Here is a 15,808-nt window from a genome sequence, read left to right on the forward strand (position 1 = left end):
TGAGTCAAAAACCCTTTTTCACAAAGGCAGCAGGTTTGCATTCCTTACAGAAACAGATATTACTTTGAAATCATCAAGCGATCTGGAGACATTCTTTAGCATGCAGAGAGAGAGTCCAAAATACACCTTCTTGGTTTGAATGCAACTCTCCAACTGAAAACGAAACTAAAACTCAGATCCAAAAACAGCTTCCAGCTCAAAACGAAAGTATAAAGCAGAGCCAGAGCCCAGCTCCACCCACACAATGACATCACTGCAGCCACTTGAGAAGACAAACATTTCTTAAAGTGCCATTCCCGTGACACCTTATCCTTCTGGATGGTAATGGTTGTGGGTTTGGAACATGCTGCCTCAGAAACCTTTGTAAGTTCCAGCAGTGCATCTTGTAGATGGTATGCACTGCTATAACTGTGCGTCGGTGGAGACTGTGAATGTTTGTGGAAGGGGTGCCAATCAAGCAGGCTGCTTTTTCCTTGATGGTGTTGGGCTTCTTACTGTTGTTGGAGCTGCACTCATCCAGTTAAGTGGGGGGTAGTCCATTACACTCATGACTTGTGCCTTGTCGGTGGTGGACAGGCTTTTTGCCATCAGGAGATGAGTTACTCGCTGCAGGATTCCTAGCCTCTGACCTGCAATTTTAGCCACAGGATTTATATGACGAGTCCAGTTCAGTTTGTGGTTAATGGTAACCCCATATATTGATAGTGGGGAATTAAATTATAGTAATACCATTGAATGTTAAGGGCTAATGGTTAGACTCTCTCTTATTGGAGATGGTCATTGCTTGGCACTTGAGTGGTGTGATTGTTACTTGCCACTTGTCAGTCCAAGCCTGGATATTGCCCAGGTCTTGCTTCATTTGCACATGGACTGCTTCAGTGTCTGAGGAATCGTGAATGGCGCTGAACATTGTGCAGTCATCTGTGAACATCCCCACATCTGACCTTACATTGGAAGGGAGGTCATTGATGAAGCAGCTGAAAATGGTTGGGCCTAGGTCACTATCCTAGGGAACTCCTACAGTGATGTCCTGGGACTGAGATGACTGACCTCTAACCACCACAACCATCTTCCTTTGTGCTAGTATGACTCCAACCAATGGCGTTTTCCTCCTGATTCCCATTGACTACAGATTTGCTAGGACTCCTTGATGCCATACTCAGTCAAATGCTGCCTTGATGTCCTCTTCCATCACTTTACTGTTGATTGAGAGTAGACTGATATGGCGTAATTGGCTGGGTTGGATTTGTCCTGCTATTTGTGGTACAGGACCTACCTGGGCAATTTTTTACATTGCCGGGTAGATGCCAGTGTTGTTGTTGTATGGAACAGATTGGTGAGGGATGCAGCAGGTTCTGGAGCACAAGTCTATACTATTGCTGGAATATTGTTGTAGCCATAGCCTTTGCAGTATTTCTTGATATCATGTGGGGTGAATCGAATTGGCTGAAGACTGGCCTCTCTGATGCTGGGGACCTCTAGAGTAGATTGACACATGGATCATCCATTTGGCACTTCTGGCTGATGATCATTGCGAATGCTTCAGCCTTGTCCTTTGCACAGATGTGCTGGGCTCCTCCACCATTGAGGAAAGTGATATTTGTGGGGCCTCCTCCTCCAGTGAGTTGTTTAATTGTCAACCATCATTCATGACTGGATGTAGCAGGACTGCAGAGCTTAGATCTAAATTGTTGGTTGTGTGATCGCTTAGCTCTATCTATCACTTGCTATTCATGTTGTTTGGCACACAGGTAATCCTGTGTTGTAGCTTCTCAGGTTGACACCTCATTTTACGGTATGCCTGATGTTGCTCCTGGCATTCTCTCCTGCACTCTTCATTGAACCAGGGTTTATCCCCTGGTTTGGAGTTAATGGTAGAGTGGGGAATATGCCGGGCCATGAGGTTACAGATTGTGGTTGAACACAATTCTGCTGCTGTTGTTGGTCCACAGCCCCTCATGGATGTCCAGTCTTGAGTTACTAGATCTGTTCTGAATCGATCCTATTTAGCACAGTGGTAGTGCCACATAACATGATGGATGGTATCCTCAATGTGAAGACAAGGACTGTGCGGTGGTCACTCTTACTGATACTGTCATGGACAGATGCATCTGCAGCAGGCAGGTTGCTGAAGATAAGGTCTAATACGTTTTTCCCTCTTATTGGTTCCCTCACCACTTGTCACAGACCCAGTCTAGCAGTTATGTCCTTTAGGGCTCGGCTAGTGCGGTCTGTGGTGGTGCTACCGAGCCACCCTTGGTGATGGACATTGATGTTCCCCACCCAGAGTAAATTCTGTGCCCTTGCCACCCTCAATGCGTCCTCCAAGTGGTGTTCAACATGATTCATCAGCTGATGGTGGACGGCATGTGGTAATCAGCAGGAGGTTTCCTTGCCCATGTTTGACTTGAAGTCATGAAACTTAATGGGGTCCAGAGTCCATCTTGAGGATTCCCAGGAACTCACTCCCGACTATATCACTGAGCCACCACCTCTGCTGGGTCTGTCCTGCCAGTGAGACAAGACATACCCAGGATGGTGATCTCTGGGATGTTATGTGTAACATATGAATAAGTCGGATGACTATGTCAGGTTGTTGCTTGATTAGTCTGTGAGACAGCTCGTCCAATTTTGGCACAAGCCGCCAAATGTTAGCAAGGAGGACTTTGCATGGTCGACAGGGCTGGGTTTGTCGTTGAAGTTTCCAGTGCCTCGGTTGATGCCGGGTGGTCCGTCCGGTTTCATTTCTTTTTATTGCCTTTGTAGCGGTTTGATACATAATAAGGTCATAATGAAGTCATCAGGAGAAACAGTTGTCTGAACATTTGTTTTAGTTGATGTAATTCACCAGTGACCTACACTAAGAAATGACACCTAAACTTCTAACAAAATAACCAATTGAAAGTGTGGGCAAAATTAAAACAGTATCAAAGTAGACAGGTTTTCTCAATGATACCTCACTGTCCCACTAGATTTCCCAACATTCTAATTTGGAAGGCACATAGCAGATACATTTCCTTCCAATGGAACTGTTCCTCCAATTTAAAATTCTCATCCTTGTTTACAAATCCCTCCATGACCTTGTGCCTCCCCACCTCCGTAATCTCCTCCAGCCCAACAAGATATCTGCACTCATCCAATTCTGAACATTTGTCCACCCCTCTTGTGCTTTTAATTGTTCCAGCAATGGTGGTTGTGCCTTCATTTGCCAAGCTCTTAGCTCGGGAATTCCCTCCATGAACCTGTATTCCCCTCAAATTCTCTTTCCTCTTTAAAAACGTTCCTTGAGAAAAGAAATTAAGAAAAAAAGTATGATAAGGACAAATAAATTAGTTCGCATTTCTGGGATACTTCAAAATGGCAGTACTATCTGTACATCAAAATCAAATAGGTGAACTATAAATCACTCTATAAAAAACTATAAAATAGTGTGGTAGCACTATAAATGTGATCTATCAGTATTTCCAGCAAAATAATGAACTTGTTTGATCAAAGCCTGTTCATGATTAGAAACAGCCGAAAACACCCTTGCAAGCATATTTACAATGTTGCTGCATGTGCTATCAATAGGGATTCTCAGTATCTACTTCTGTAAAGTTGTCATGAAAAAGCCATTTTCAACATTGGCTTTATTCTGAGTGAACTCTGTATTTAACTCACTTATTTTATTGAACACTGAAATCTCATGGCTCTGCAGTGTGTGCAACTAAATTGTTTCACAACTCAGTGATAAAATAAATCTATATGCCAGACATGGGTAAGATGAATTGTGTCTGGGTCTGTTTGATTGCATACAGATACATTTCCTGTTGTATGCCCTGTTCAGTTCTTCATGAAAAATACTAGATCAACACACCTCTAAAGTGATGTTAGTTGGAAAAAGGTTACTTATTTCAAAGCAGGTTGTCTAAGTTAAAACTGAAACAGGTCGGCATTTGTCTCATTCCCTCCTAAGATCTCGCACAACGTTGTACAATAAATAATTCCACTTAGAATAATCCCCCTAACTTTCCGAAATATTCTTTGATTGATGTTTCACATTTGTGAGATGATTTCAGTTTGCTTGTAAGATGCATTTTGATTTGTTATTTAAAACAGAAGAAATTATTACATTAATCAGCTTTTATAATCAGTTATTTTTATACTTTTCTACTTTTATCAGTGGGTGTCACTGGCAAGACCAGCATATATTGCTCATTTCTAATTGCCATTGAGAAGGCAATGGTGATCCCTCTTCTTGAACTGCTGCAGTGTGTGTCATATAGGTACACTCACAGTACTGTGAGGAAGCGAACCCCAGGATTTTGACCTGGCGATACTGAAGGAATGGCGATTAAGTTCAAAATCATTTTGGTAGGTGGCTTAGTGGGAAACTTGCAGGTGGTGGTGTCCCCATGCATCTATAGCCCACGTTTGTTTAGGTGGTAGGTTTATTAGCATTGGTAAAGGTTTATCAGCAGTAACTAATAGAGGAATAGCAGAGCTGATCCAACAACCAGTGTGCACATCCTGTGCTGTGTTCCTCAGTTCTGAATCACCATTGTGTAGCAGATGTCATCAAATGCAACAGCTTGAGATCTAGATTTCAGACCTTGAGCAACAGGCATTACTGGAGGTTGAGAGTTTCGTGGATAGCATTTTTATCGATGCGGTCATGCCGCAGCTTAAGAAGAAAAAAACATATGTACATACAAACAGATGAAGCAGAAGTAGGCCTGCTCCACTATTTAGTAAGATCATGGCTGATCTGATTGTAACCTCAACCCCACATCCCTGCCTACCACCTATGACCTTTCACCCCCTTGCTTATCAGGAATCTATCTACTTCTGCCTTGAAAATATTCAAACACTCTGCTCCGACTGCCTTTTGATGAAGAGTGTTCCAAAGACTCATGTTCCTCTGAGAGAAAAGACTTCTCTTCATCTCTGTCTTAAACTGGTAACCCCTTATTTTAAGACAGTGAACCCCTAGGCCTGAATCTTATGTTTGAGACATCCCCGAAGTCGACGCAGGCTGGAGCGGATGTAAAGCCCATTCCCCTGCCCAAGATTGCATTGCTAACACGATATTTGGCTGGCTGGCCAATTAACAGCCATCCAACGTGAAAAACACTCTGTGAAATGCTGAGCACTGTCAGAGAGGGCAGTGAGAAAAGGGAGCATGCGGGCTGGTGCTTCCAATGTGCCACTGCAGAGCTGTCTGAGGGAGTTGCTAACTTGTAAAAAATAGATATCAGTGGGAAAACTATGCCACAAGTGTCTCGGCAGCACAAGCACAGCCCAACTATAGACCCCAGATGCATTTCCCAATTTTATTTGACCCCCGACTTTCATCCCCCCCTGGATCGAAGCTGCATTTAAAGCATAAAGGCCGCCTTGCCAATCGTCTTGACCGGCAACTGTAAAGGCAGGTGAGCACCACAAAATCCCAGTCAATCACTGTTTACTTAATTTAAATTGGCTTCTTGATTGTCGGCGGGCATGCTTCCAACTTACGCCACCATCTGCCAACCAAAATATCGCACAAGTGCAATGACATTGAGACATGCACCCAACATCTTCTCATACAATTTTACATGTTTCTGGGTCAGGCACACAGCCCACCTGAGCAACAGAAAAATTCTGGCCCTAGTTCTCAATTCTCCTACAAGAGGAAGCATCTTCTTCATATCCACCTTATTAAGAACCCTCAGGATCGCATACGTTTCAGTCAAGCTGCCTCTTATTTTTCTAGACTCCAGTGGATACAAGCCTAGCCTGACCAATCTTTCCTCATAGGACAGTCCGCCCATTTCAGGTTACTCTAATAAACAGGGCGGCATGGTGACAAAGTGATTACCACTGCTGTCTCACAGCACCATGGACCCGGGTTCAATTCCAGCCTGGGGTGACAGTCTGCATGGAGTCTACACATTCTCCTCATGTGTGCGTTGGTTTCCTCCGGGTGCTCCGTTTTCCTCCCACAGTCCTAAGATGTGCGGGTTAGGTGGCTTGACCATGAAAAAAATTGCCTTTTAGTATTCAAAGATGTGCAGGTTAGGTGGAGTTACAGGGACAGGATGGGGGAATGGGACTAAGTAGGGTACTCTTTCAGAGGGTCGGTGCAGACTCAATGGGCTGAATGGCCACCTTCTGCACTGTAGGGATTCTATGAAACCTTCTTCCAACTATTTCCAATGCAATTACATCCTTCTTTAAATAAGGAGACCAATACTGTACACAGTATTCCAGATGTGGGGCATCATTCTCCCACCCCCAGCGGGTCGGAGAATGGCCGTTGGCCGCCGTGAATCCCGCCCCCGCCGGTTGCCGAAGTCTCCGAAGGGAGAAAAGTCGGCGGGGCGTTAATGGCGCCGCTGCCGTCGGAGAATGTCACGGGTCTGCGCAAGGCAGCCGATTTTCGGCCTGCCGATATTCTCCCTTCCGGATGGGCCGAAGTCCCGTCGACGTTATGACCGTTCACGTCGACGTAAATTAAACCTCCTTTTCATCGGCGTGACCCTGTGCTCCAGGTTCACGCTGACCAGCGTGGAGGTGAGTGACGGCCTGGGGGGTTGGCTCTGGGCAGGCGATGGCGTGGCCGCAGTCTGAATGTGTGAGGAGAGGTGTGTCTCGGGTTGTGTGTGTGTGTGTGCGGCGGGGGGGGGGGGGGGGGGGGTTAGAGTGGGCTGGGCTCTGGGGGAGTGCCGGGAGGGGGGTCCGTGCCGGGGAGGAGGTTGGGGTCCGTGCCGGGGAGGGGGATGGGGGGTCCGTGCCGGGGAGGAGGTTGGGGTCCGTGCCGGGGAGGAGGTTGGGGGGGTCCGTGCCGGGGAGGGGGATGGGGGGTCCGTGCCGGGGAGGAGGTTGGGGTCAGTGCCGGGGAGGAGGTTGGGGGGGGTCCGTGCTGGGGAGGAGGTGGGGGGGGTCAGTGCCGGGGTGGAGGTTGGGGGGGTCCGTGCCGGGGAGGGGGATGGGGGGTCCGTGCCAGGAGGAGGTTGGGGTCCGTGCCGGGGAGGAGGTTGGGGGGGGGGGTCCGTGCCGGGGAGGAGGTTGGGGGGTTTCCGTGCCGGGGAGGAGGTTGGGGGGGGTCCGTGCCGGGGAGGGGGATGGGGGGTCCGTGCCGGGGAGGAGGTTGGGGTCCGTGCCGGGGAGGAGGTTGGGGGGGTCCGTGCCGGGGAGGGGGATGGGGGGTCCGTGCCGGGGAGGAGGTTGGGGTCAGTGCCGGGGAGGAGGTTGGGGGGGGTCCGTGCTGGGGAGGAGGTGGGGGGGGTCAGTGCCGGGGTGGAGGTTGGGGGGGTCCGTGCCGGGGAGGGGGATGGGGGGTCCGTGCCAGGAGGAGGTTGGGGTCCGTGCCGGGGAGGAGGTTGGGGGGGGGGGGGTCCGTGCCGGGGAGGAGGTTGGGGGGTTTCCGTGCCGGGGAGGAGGTTGGGGGGGTCCGTGCTGGGGAGGGGGATGGGGGTCCGTACCAGGGAGGAGGTTGGGGGGGTCCGTGCCGGGGAGGAGGTTGGGGGAGGTCCGTGCCGGGGAGGGGGATGGGGGGTCCGTGCCGGGGAGGAGGTTGGGGGGGGGTCTGTGCCGGGGAGGAGGTTGGGGGGTTTCCGTGCCGGGGAGGAGGTTGGGGGGGTCCGTGCTGGGGAGGGGGATGGGGGTCCGTACCAGGGAGGAGGTTGGGGGGGTCCGTGCCGGGGAGGAGGTTGGGGGAGGTCCGTGCCGGGGAGGGGGATGGGGGGTCCGTGCCGGGGAGGAGGTTGGGGGGGGGTCTGTGCCGGGGAGGGGGATGGGGGGTCCGTGCCGGGGAGGAGGTTGGGGGGGGGTCCGTGCCGGGGAGGGGAATGGGGGGTCCATGCCGGGGAGGAGGTTGGGGTCCGTGCCGGGGAGGAGGTTGGGGGTGTCCGTGCCGGGGAGGGGGATGGGGGTTCCGTGCCGGGGAGGAGGTTGGGGTCCGTGCCGGGAGGAGGTTGGGGTCGGTCCGTGCCGGGGTGGGGGATGGGGGGTCCGTGCCGGGGAGGGGGATGCGAGGGCAAGTGTGTTGGTCCACCTGGCCAGGTCCCAGCCTCCAACAGTTGGACCCATGCGGTCCATGCCACCTGGCTGGGGGGAGGAGGGGATATGGGCAATGATGACATGTCGTCGTTCCCCTCCCCCCCACCAGGCCATCATGTTTTCCGATCATCCAGCGATGTTGGCCGCCGTGGCGGCAGCCGCTAATGTCTATGTTGCCCTGGATGAGGAGGAGGAGGAGGAGGAGCGTGCCAGAGAGGCGGCGCAGGCTGCCGCAGAGGGACAGGCGGCAGCCGCCCAGGCTGGAGGGACACCTGACCGACAGGACGAGGAGGGGGAGGAGGACGTCGCGGCCCCACGGCAACGGAGGCACCCGAGGGCGCCCCGTGTGTACCGGCCCCGGCAGTCATACCAGGACCTCACGGACCGGGAATGCAGGAGGAGACTCCGGATGAGGCAGGAAACCGTGGCACACATCTGCCACCTTTTGGCACACCTGTCACCGCGTGGCACTGGTGGGGGACACCCTCTCCCCGTGTCCGTCAAGGTTACGGTGGCCCTGAACCTTTATGCAACGGGGTCATTCCAGGCACCGAGTGGGGACCTGTCCGGCATATCGCAGACATCGGTGCATCGGTGCATCCGGGCAGTGACAGATGCCCTATATGCCATGGCGCACCGCTACATCCGCTTCCCTGTGGACCGGGCCAGCCAAGATGCCCGGGCCGTGGGCTTCTCTGCCGTGGCCAGGTTCCCCATGGTCCAGGGCACGATTGATGGGATGCACGTCGCCGTGCGGCCACCTGCAGATAACAGGGCCGTGTTTACCAATAGGAAGGGGACCTATTCGATGAACATAGAGGTGGTCTGCGACCACCGAATGATGATCCTGCACGTCTGCGCCCGTTACCCAGGCAGTGTACACGACTCATACGTGTTGTCGCGGTCATCCATCCCCGGCATGTACGAGGGACGCCATCCCCGGCTGAGGGGCTGGTTGCTGGGCGACAGGGACTACCCATTGCGATTGTGGCTGATGACGCCTATACGGGGGCCACGCAATGAGGCGGAGAACCGCTACAATGGTGCCCATGTAGCGACAAGGGGAGTGTGATAGAGAGGTGCTTTGGCGTGCTGAAGATGCGTTTCAGGTGCCTGGACCTCTCTGGGGGCGCCCTCCAGTATCGGTCAGATAGGGTCAGCCGCATCATTGTGGTGTGCTGCGTCCTGCACAACATAGCCCAGCAGAGGGGCGATGTGCCGCAGGCAGAGGAGGGCGGAGTAGAGGAGCAGCAGGAAGAGGCGCAGTCCTCCCCAGGTGAGGAGGATGTGGCTAATGGTCAGGGCAGACGGGGTAGACACAGGCGGGTGGCTGTCCACCGTTACCGGCTGGCCCAGCGGGCACGGGACAGACTGATAGCCGCCCGCTTCACTGACTAGATGGGCGTGGGAATCGGGTAGTATGGCCACAGACCGCACACCATGGCAACAGCCGACCACCCACACCCCCCACCCATCCACCCACCCAGCACCCTCACCCCCCTCCCCAACCCCACCCACCCCACCCGCATGCACACCACCCCCCCCATTGCCGATCCACCTGCGGCACAACGGGCCGGGCTCACACAGTTGCGGGTGGACGCGTGTCTATTGCAGGCCATGGAGGATGATGACAACCCACCCTGCGGTGAGCTCCTGGCTCCACATCGTTGGACTATGTCTGACCCATGGCCACAGTGCCACCATCCACCCGAACCATCCCTGCATGCGGCTGTGACACTGCAGCGCACGGTCCCGTCCTCTGCCCGGGGGGATGTTGATGGCGGCCCAGGGGAAACGGGGCAGACTCACCTGGGGCTGAGGTAACACCACCTCGCACACACACAGTTGCGCTCAACGTACATGACAGCCCCGCACGCTTTGGACAGAGCACAAAGGCAGCTTCTGTAGGTGTAACATTGACTTTAATAACCAAAGGAGTTCATGCACGTGCCCTAGCCCCTAAAACTCATCTGTACCCTGCACCCGTGCCAACTTACTCAGTGTCTAATTGTTTGGCCTTACGGGCCCTTTGACTACGTCGACGTGGTTCCCCAGACGGTACAGCAGAACTGGAGGTGGACTCCTGTGATTCCTGCCCTCTGACACTGGATCCCTTTGGCGGCCGTTTCCTGGGGCGTCCTGGCCTAGATGGGCCAGGCTGCGGCCCGGGCGACTGGGATGGCGAGCTGCCAGCCTGTCCTGCCCGTTGCCCACCCGATGCACCTGGGACGGAAGGGGGGGGAGTCCGAGGTGTCGCGGTGTTCCGGGACCTCCCCTACAGGGGGAGCCGGGACGGACCACACCACCTCCTCCTCCCTCGGGCTGCCCGATGGCCCCCAGGCCTCTACATGGGTGGGGGATGCGAACGGACTGGCCATCCGACGCCCCCCCGACATCTGGCGCTGCCAGTCCTGGAGGCCCGTGCTGGTATCGACAGGGGTCTGCAGGTTTGCAGCCATGGAGCCCAGGGCGTTGGCAAACCCTGTCTGTGACAGTGCGATGCCGGCTCGCACATGGCCACTGGCGCCGATGCCCTCAGCGATGGCCTGCAGAGACTGGACCATGGCCTGCAGATACTGGGCCATGGCCTGCTGAGACTGGGCTATGGTGTTGAGCGCCTCTGCCATCTGGTGCTGGCACTGGCTCATGGCCTCCTGTGAGAGGGCAGCCATGTCCTGGGCCACAGACGCCGCCTGCACGGAAAGCCCCAGGCCTCTCAAACCGTTCGCCATGTCTGACACCGTCGCACCCATTGCCTCCACCGCGGACGCCACCCGTGCGGTGTCGGCCTGGGTGGCACTTATGACCGGCACCACTTCCAGCTCCTGGACGCGGGTGGACTCCTCCACCTGCGACTGCACGCAAGCCGGCCATCACCCTCTTCGCTCGTCTCCGGGTCGGTGGTTGCATCGGATCTATGTGTGGGTGTGGTAACTCCAGGAACCCGGGATCCACCTGGGCGGCAGATGTTCGCTTGGGCTGGGCTGCCCTCCGACCGCCCGGCCCCTCTGCTGCTCCTACCTCCACCTGCTGTACCGGGACGGCTGTGTTGTGCGCACCAGTGAGTGTATCAGATGCCTCATCACTAAAGTGCCCAACCGAGGTGAGTATTTCTGCGATGGTGGAAGATGTTGGTGACAGCAGTGGCGTTGTGTCGTGCTCTTCGTCCCACTCTGAGTCCATGGCACTTTGGGGTGGGGGTTCGTCTCCACCCATCCACTCTGAGTCACTGTCCGGTATTTCGTCTTCCTGGGTAGTGCTGTCCCGGGTAGGGGTGTCCTGGGTAGGGGTGTCCTGGGTAGTGGTGTCCTGAGTAGTGCTGTCCTGGGTAGTGGTGTCCTGGGTAGTGGTGTCCTGGCTCGGATGTGACGGGGGCCTGTGGATGCCCCCCTCGTCGCTGGGTGGTCGCTCCCGCACGTGACGGTGGTGTCGTCTCTCTGTTGCTCCAGGTCTCTCTGTCTCCCGTGGTGTGCGAGGGGCATCCTGCGGGCGTCGCATGCTGGAGGGTCTGGGTCTCTCTGTCTCCCGTGGCCTCCGAGGGGCATCCTGCGGGCGTCGCATGTTGGAGGGTCCGGGTCTCTCTGTCTCCCGTGGCCTCCGAGGGGCATCCTGCGGGCGTCGCATGCTGGAGGGTCTGGGTCTCTCCATCTCCCGTGGCCTCCGAGGGGCATCCTGTGGGCGGTCTGCATCTGCGGGGATGGGTGCCTGGACGTTTGCTCCTGCGATACACAATGAAGCATGCATGGTTAGACACGCAGGCAGTGATCAGGTGATATGGGGGAGGGAGCACTAACCAAACGCCTCATGAGCGCCTCCTTGTCTTCCCCAGGAAGTCCTCCTCTGGAACGTCGCTGCCGACCTGGCTGGCGGTCCCAGGACCCATCTTGCTCCGAAAACATGTGCAGGCGCACAAGTCGGACCCGTTGGTCGAGAGGGTTCGCCTCCTCCACGTGAACCCGCAGCACGCTTACGTGGAGTACCCCGACGGCCGACAGGACACGGTCTCCCTGCGAGATCTGGCGCCCGCCGGCAACACGCACACCCCCCCGACACCAATCACCCCCTCCCTGCCACCGGCGCACCCCGCGAGCGCCCCCTTGCCGGGAGGATCGGTCCTCCTCCCAGGTCCGACCAGAAGTGAAGCTGAAGCAGAAACCGTAAGGTTCCCGGAGACGACAACACGGGAACAAGCACCACCACCGGGGCCGAGGCAATCGACGAGGACGACCAGACCGCCTGACCGACTCGTGGCATCGATGTAACACTACAATGTTGTGGACTATAACGAGAACTCTTTCCTTTTCCCCCTTTTGCTGTAAATAGTTTAAAACAAAAAAAAAAAACCTCTGTATATACTGTGATGACATGCAAAAGTTTTCCTCCCAGGACCTGCCTTGTAAACCCTTACCACCATACGAAGCACCACCCCGCCGGGTTCATTTTTAACAAGGGGTGAATGTGGTAATATGCATTAGGGGTCATGTGGGACTGTGAAGCCGTGATGTCATTGGCTGACAGATCCCGGGTCCTGGTTGGCTGTTGACCTCTAGCTCCGCCCTGAAGGCGGAGTATAAGAACCAGGAGTTCTCCCCCGCAGGCCAGTCTGCTACTGAACTGCGGGGAACAAGTCACGCTTAATAAAGCCTCATCGACTTCATCTCTATTCGTCTCTCGTGAGTCTTTGTGCGCTACATTACTTCTATAAAGAACGCCAGTAAACTGGTTAAACATGATTTCTCCTTCACAATACCATGTTGACTCTGCCTGATTACCTCTAATTTTCCCAAGTGCTCTGCTTTAAGAGCTTCAAGCTTCTAACATTTTTTCTATAACTGGCCTGTAGTTTCTTGCTTTCTGTTTTGCTCCCTTTTTGAATAAAGGTGTTGTATTTGCTATTTTCCAATCTAATTCCGCGAATCTAGGGAAATTTGGAAAATTAAATCCAATGCAACAGCTATCTCCCTAGCCACTTCTTTTGATAAGAAATCTGACAACACCACTGACCTGGTGTTAGTCCAACAGGTTTATTTGGAATCATTAGCTTTCGGAGAGTAGCTCCTTCATCAGGTGAGTCAATGCCAGTCCAACACCGGCATCTCCACATCATCACTTCTTTTAAGGTCCTAGGATGAAGTTCATTGGGTCCCAAGGGTTTATAAGATCGCAGTTCCAACAATTTGCTCAGTACCACTTCCTTGGTAATTGTAATTGTCTTGAGTTTCTCCCTCCCTTCCATTTCTTGATTTACAGCTATTTCTGGAATGTTTCTTGTATGTGCCTCCATGGTAAAGACCAATACAAATTACCTTTCAATTCATTTGCCATCTCCTTATTTTCCATTATAAATTCCCCAGACTCACTTTCTATGGGACCAATTCTCACTTTGTTAACTTCTTTTTAAATATGGAATATCTATCTCCCTGTCTTTAGATTTCCAGCTAACTTTTTCTTACAGTCTAATTTTATCGTCCTTATCAATTTAGCAATTTGGTTATGCTTTGCTGTTTTTTATATTTTGCCCAATGCTTATATGCTTATATGCTTTTTCTTTAAGTTTGATTTTGATCCTCATCTCTCCATCCATGAGAAACTCGGCTCAGGCTCAAGATCTGGAGATTATCAAAAAAATGATTCTCTCTGACATAATTGTGTTTTGGAATCTCCAACGCCACCCCATGTATCACCAGTGGAGTAGTGTGAATCGTGCCTCGTGAGCCTGGGAACCTAATGTGATAACAGATAATGACTGATAACAGTCATTTCTTCTCTTGATTAGCTTCAGATTTTCACAAGTTTTCATTCCAAGAATGGTTTTTTCACCATTTTTCACCATTGTGAGTGGAAGTGGTTGACACTGTTTTTGTGGTTCATTTTGTGTTGGCATTCTGCAGCAATGCCTTCATTTGTGTAAGTAGACAGCTTCATTTTTGTTTCAGTAGCTGTTTTTCTTTGCTTAATTTACGATAAAGGCTTATGAGAGTGAAGAATGATGTTTGCTCGTGCACCTCGATCAAGTTTGAAATTCGCCAGCATTTTGGCAGTTTTTAAACCAGACTTCCATTCATCTACTTTAGAAATTTCTGTTGCTGCACCAATTAGTTTAGTTTCAGCGTCTTCGTCATCATTTTCAATTGTGCATTTTCTTCTACAAAGACATCTTAACAAAGTAAATTAGTTGATCACAGTTCTTATACTGTTTTCCGTAATCTGGTCAACTGCATGGTAAGTGCTCTGGTCCACATCGACTGCACTTAAATAATAATAATAATCTTTATTATTGTCACAAGTAGGCTTACATTGCAATGAAGTTATGCAAATGTCGCACCTAAAAACAACCAGTTCTGGGTTCCTTGTGGGATAACTTTCTGGTGTTGTTGGGAAGATTTAATCTAACTTGAGAGACGTGTGGGATCCAAGAGGAATCATCAGGGAGAAATACAAATGTGCAACAGAATACTGGGAGAGATAGATAGGACTAGATAGCGAATATTAATTATTAGGTGGGATCAGAGGAAGGGAGAAAGTAATGAAGTCTAAATAGGATTACTGTGCATGTATGTGTAGTGGTAAACAAGATTGATTGTTTACAAGTGCAGGTTGAAATGGGAAATATGAATTGGGTATAAAAGAAACCTGCCCCACAGAAGGGCAGGACACGGTGTTAAATATTCCTGGATCATCATCATAGAATCCCTATCGTACAGAAGTAGGCCATTCAGCCCATAATGTCTGCACTGACCATCTGAAAGAACATTCTATCTAGGTCCACTCCCTCGCTCATATTGCCCTATCCCCATAACCCAACCTACACATCCCTGTACACTAAGGGGCAATTTAGCATGGTCAATCCACCTAACCTGTGCATCTTTGGACTGTGGGAGGAAACCAGAACACCCAGAGGAAACCCAGGGGAAATGTGAAAACTCCACAAAGATAATCACCCAAGGCCTGAATTGATCCCTGGCCCTACCCCGGGATAGTGTGCAGTCGATTCCAACCCCACCTGCCCCGGAGTCACAACACAACTGAATTAACCAATAATTCTCAATCAAAAACTCAAAATCTTTGGCCCTTGGCTTCCAATGAATCCCGGTCACCAGATCTGTAAGTTTAAACACAATTACTGTTTAGTTATAACTAAAACAAATTTGAAATATGCAGTGAATACAGTTGGTTAAATGCCCTTTAACACCTGACCTCCCCCTGCCACCGCCCTCCTGTTAACTGCTCACTCTCAACCCACACACACGAGACAAACACAGAGGGGAAGGAAAAGGGTGAAAAAATAATAAGGATTAGGGTCAAAAAGGAGTAAAGTCCTTGCTTCAGATGATGACTTCTCCAGTGCACTCTCTTTACCATATGAGTGTGGTTTAATGTCTGTGGAATACAGTATTTAATTATCGTTTTTGCAGTTCAGCGGTATATCTTACTCACAGCCTTTTCGGGAGAGGCCTCTGGCTCCACAACGGCATGTCCTTCGAGAGTAATCGGATTCTGGTTCTGCTTGCATATCAACTTCATTTTTGCAGAAGGAGTTATCAGGTTCTGTTTCACATTATCCTTGTTTGTACAGAGAGAGAGCCCTTACACTGGATCTCTGAAGAGAATTCATCAGATATTTGAGATATGGAGTTATAACTCCTCCATCCAGGCTTCAGAACCAAAGTGAAACTAGAAAACCAGCCTTGTGACTCTGAGAAACATGTCAGTGGGGCCAGGCTGCATTAAAGTCACAGCTCCATCACTCATCTATGGATCAAAATGGTAATTGGAAAAAAAAGAA

The sequence above is a fragment of the Scyliorhinus torazame genome, chromosome 9 (genome assembly GCF_047496885.1).
Source record: "Scyliorhinus torazame isolate Kashiwa2021f chromosome 9, sScyTor2.1, whole genome shotgun sequence".
NCBI classification, from domain to species: domain Eukaryota; kingdom Metazoa; phylum Chordata; class Chondrichthyes; order Carcharhiniformes; family Scyliorhinidae; genus Scyliorhinus; species Scyliorhinus torazame.